This window comes from Lepidochelys kempii, chromosome 8 (genome assembly GCF_965140265.1).
Source record: "Lepidochelys kempii isolate rLepKem1 chromosome 8, rLepKem1.hap2, whole genome shotgun sequence".
Taxonomy (NCBI): domain Eukaryota; kingdom Metazoa; phylum Chordata; order Testudines; family Cheloniidae; genus Lepidochelys; species Lepidochelys kempii.
Window position 1 is genome coordinate 102,092,043 of NC_133263.1, and position 4,828 is coordinate 102,096,870.

A 4,828-nucleotide genomic window follows, 5' to 3' on the forward strand; every position below is an offset into this window, starting at 1 on the left:
GCTGGTGCTAGCCAGGATTGTCAGAGAGGAGGATGCCGAACTAAATAGACCTCCGGCCTGATCCAGTCCATATTCCATCCAGTCCTCGGTTGTATGGTAGTTTGTATGTCACAAACTCCCACAGTGCTGCCTAGTGGTCAGGAGGGTGTCAGCAGGTTGTCTTCCCATTGAAAACATGGTGCTGCCTTTCAGCACCCTGCCCCCAGGATTACCCATCCTCTCCTTCAGCACAGGGATCTGTGGAATGGACCCTTGGGCAGTCAAGGTCTACTCCAGAAGGGCTATCACCTTAGGTCAGTGGTCCCCAAACAGTGGGGCACACCCCCCATAGGGGGGCTTGGAGGAACATTCCAGGGGGCATGGTGGGGTCTGGGCCGGCCCCCACTGGAGGTGGGGAGGGAACGCCCCCCCGCACCGCTATGCCCCCGGCTCCACTCTGGCCCTACCCCCTGATGCAGCGCCAGCCCCAGCTGCAGCCCTGCTTCTGGCCCCAGCTGCAGCACCGGCCCTGCTCCCAGCTGGAGCCCTCAGATCCCAGCCCAGCTCCTGACCTTGACTTCTGTGGGAGGCATAGACCAGGAAAGGGGTGGGGCTGACAAAAAAAGTTTGGGGGACCATTGCCTTAAGTGAAGGTCCCTGGTGCTGTAATGTCCTCTGGGAGTGGATAGGAGAGCCCAGGCCTGTGCTCTCCTCTGGATCAGGGCCAAATGGTGAGTAGCTACACTGGACACCTTGGGGCATCAAGCTGCTTCCCCTTCCTACCCCTTTAGCTTCACGGAGTAAGTCACTTCAGCCAAGTCTCTGACCGGCTTGTTACCATCATCAGCGCTTATGCTCCTACCATGATGAATGCTGACAATGAGAAAGAAAAGTTCTATGGCGACTTGGACAAACTCATCATGTCTATATCGGCATCAGATACACTGATTATCCTGGGGGGACTTTAATGCGAGGGTTGGCAGTAATATCTGATGGCCTGCCATTGGACAGCATGAGACTGGGAAAGAGAATAGCAATGGAACACTGCTACTTTGTGATTGCATTAAGTGTCAATTTGCAATCCTGTGTACCTTTTCCCGCCTACCAGACAAAAAGAAAATATCATTGGTGCACCCAAGATCCAAACAATGGCCTCTTATCCTCTACATCATTGTCCAGTGGCAAGATCTACAGGATGTACAAATCACTGCAACCATGCGAGGTCAGACTTCTGGAAAGACCATCACATGATCGCTCCAAACTGTTATTAGTAATTCAACCAGAGTCATCATCTAAACCAATCAGATGGCTCAGCATAAAGTGATTACAAGATGAAGTGGAGCTCTGTAATAACATTACAGCATTCTGTCAGACCCTGCTGGATTGACTACCAGTGTTAATGTAAACAGTGAGTGGGCAACTCTTCTCGAGATGGTATATCAAGTTACTCTTTCTATCTTGAGTACAGCAAAACAATATCATCAAGATTGGTTTGATGAGAATGATCTAGAAATTCTACAGTTACTCACTAAAAACATGAGATGCATCATCAAATTCTTGTATGCTTTATCCTTGTAAGCACAGTTATAACATACAGGAATCTGTGTCATGACATCCAATCTAAGATTAGAGACATGCAGGAACAATGGTGGAGCACTATGGCAGATGAAGTCCAAGGCTACGCCAACCACCAGGAGACCAAAGATTTCTCTGCTGCTTTTAAAGACATGTATGGTCCGATGCATACTATTACAGTCCCTTTGAAGAGCGTGGATGGCCTAACACTGATCACTGACAAAGGAGAAATTTTTCAGAGATGGCAACAGCATGCCAGTGATCTTTTGAACATGCTGTCCAACATTACAGACAAGGCACTAATAAGAGTAGTAGAACATCCAATGTGTAATGACAACATGGACACAGCCCCATCCCTTGACGAAGTCCACACTTCAACCGGTGCCATGTAGAACTGCAGGGCTCCCGGATCTGATGGCATGGCTTCAGAAATATTGGAATATGGAGGTGAGAGCCAGCTGAGGAGACTTCATGAGTTCTTATTCAATATATGGACTACTGAAGACATATCGTATGACTTCCAAGTTACCACCTTTGGTTTGTTAACCCAGGGTTTGAGCGTCCACACGCATTTGTAACCCTAGGTTAGGAATTATAGAACCCCAAACTGGGGCTCCAGTGTCTGCACTGAATTATTCAGGCTCGAGTCCAACCACTCATACCCAGACTTCCTAGTGTCCTCCCAAAATGTGGCTGTTCTAGCCCTTTGGTCATGGTGCACTGTGGGAAAACTTGGCCGTCCATCAAACCTGACTGCCCAGAGGACAAAGAAAGTCAGTCCATGGGATACTTCTGGGGCACTCCCAGAGCACGAGTCCAGTGGGGCCGTGTCTACACTGCAAAGCAATGTGGCCTGAAACCTGGGTCCCATCTTGACTTAGGCTCTGGCCCTCCACCCCCTGGGGTGCTCATGTCCTGAGTCTGAGCATGATTTGTGTATAGATGGAAGGAGGGTTAGGCTTGAGCCTGAGTTCGAACCCTGGGCTTACATGGCAGTGTAGACGCACACTAAAACAACATTAATTAACCCTCACACCCATGGTGAGGCTTAAGCGTAAATTCCTGGGTTTGGGGGGTGTTTGGAACAGGGGTTTTGGTTTTGGCCCTCTATAAAAATGAGGTCCATTGGTGGACCCTGATCAAGTTACAGATCTGTGGTTTGTCTGTTTTACTAATGGGTAACCGGAGGCACTCATACACTGGATTAATCTATATTAAGGCCAGAAGGGGTATCGGATCATTTGCTCTGATCTCCTGTATAACACAGGCCAAAGCATTTTACCCAGGGATTCCTACAGGGGAAGGAATCATCCTTCCCAGCTATGTACATAGATACTAGTGAGGATGGTAGACTTGCGGTTGAACAGGGGTGACCTTCATAAGATTGCTTCCACAGTGGAAAAAAGATCTCTGATCTTGCCCTCTAGTACCTCCAGTGCTCTGACGGCTTATTGAAGCAAATCAGTCACATTCCTCAAAGAGTGTGTTTTACCAAATCAGCTATTGGGAGTACAGGGGAGTAGCACTGTATGTAAGGGAGCAGTCTGACTGCTCAGAGGTCCGGTACGAAACTGCAGAAAAACCTGAGTGTCTCTGGATTAAGTTTAGAAGTGTGAGCAACAAGAGTGATGTAGTGGTGGGAGTCTGCTATAGACCACCGGACCAGGGGGATGAGGTAGATGAGGCTTTCTTCCGGCAGCTCGCAGAAGCTACTAGATCGCACGCCCTGGTTCTCATGGGTGATTTTAATCATCCTGATATCTGCTGGGAGAGCAATACAGAGGTGCATAGACAATCCAGGAAGTTTTTGGAAAGCGTAGGGGACAATTTCCTGGTGCAAGTGCTAGAGGAGCCAACTAGGGGGAGAGCTTTTCTTGACCTGCTGCTCACAAACCGGGAAGAATTAGTAGGGGAAGCAAAAGTGGATGGGAATCTGGGAGGCAGTGACCATGAGTTGGTTGAGTTCAGGATCCAGACACAGGGAAGAAAGGTAAGCAGCAGGATACAGACCCTGGACTTCAGGAAAGCAGACTTCGACTCCCTCAGGGAACGGATGGGTAGGATCCCCTGGGGGACTAACATGAAGGGGAAAGGAGTCCAGGAGAGCTGGCTGTATTTCAAGGAATCCCTGTTGATGTTACAGGGACAAACCATCCCGATGAGTCGAAAGAATAGTAAATATGGCAGGCGACCAGCTTGGCTTAACGGTGAATTCCTAGTGGATCTTAAACATAAAAAAGAAGCTTACAAGAAGTGGAAGGTTGACATATGACCAGGGAAGAGTATAAAAATATTGCTCGGGCATGTAGAAATGAAATCAGGAGGGCCAAATCACACCTGGAGCTGCAGCTAGTGAGAGATGTCAAGAGTAACAAGAAGGGTTTCTTCAGGTATGTTGGCAACAAGAAGAAAGCCAAGGAAAGCGTGGGACCCTTAATGAATGAGGGAGGCAACCTAGTGACAGAGGATGTGGAAAAAGTTAATGTACTCAATACTTTTTTTGCCTCTGTCTTCACGAACAAGGTCAGCTCCCAGACTGCTGCATTGGGCATCACAACATGGGGAATAGATGGCCAGCCCCCTGTGGAGAAAGAGGTGGTTAGGCACTATTTAGAAAAGCTGGACGTGCACAAGTCCATGGGGCCGGACGAGTTGCATCCGAGAGTGCTAAAGGAATTGGCAGCTGTGATTGCAGAGTCATTGGCCATTATCTTTGAAAACTCGTGGCGAACGGGGGAAGTCCCGGATGACTGGAAAAAGGCTAATGTAGTGCCAATCTTTAAAAAAGGGAAGAAGGAGGATCCTGGGAACTACAGGCCAGTCAGCCTCACCTCAGTCCCCGGAAAAATCATGGAGCAGGTCCTCAAAGAATCAATCCTGAAGCACTTACATGAGAGGAAAGTGATCAGGAACAGTCAGCATGGATTCACCAAGGGAAGGTCATGCCTGACTAATCTAATCGCCTTCTATGATGAGATTACTGGTTCTGTGGATGAAGGGAAAGCAGTGGATGTATTGTTTCTTGACTTTAGCAAAGCTTTTGACACAGTCTCCCAGAGTATTCTTGTCAGCAAGTTAAAGAAGTACGGGCTGGATGAATACACTATAAGGTGGGTAGAAAGTTGGCTAGATTGTCGGGCTCAACGGGTAGTGATCAATGGCTCCATGTCTAGTTGGCAGCCGGTGTCAAGTGGAGTGCCCCAGGGGTCGGTTTTGTTCAATATCTTCATAAATGATCTGGAGGATGGTGTGGATTACACTCTCAGCAAATTTG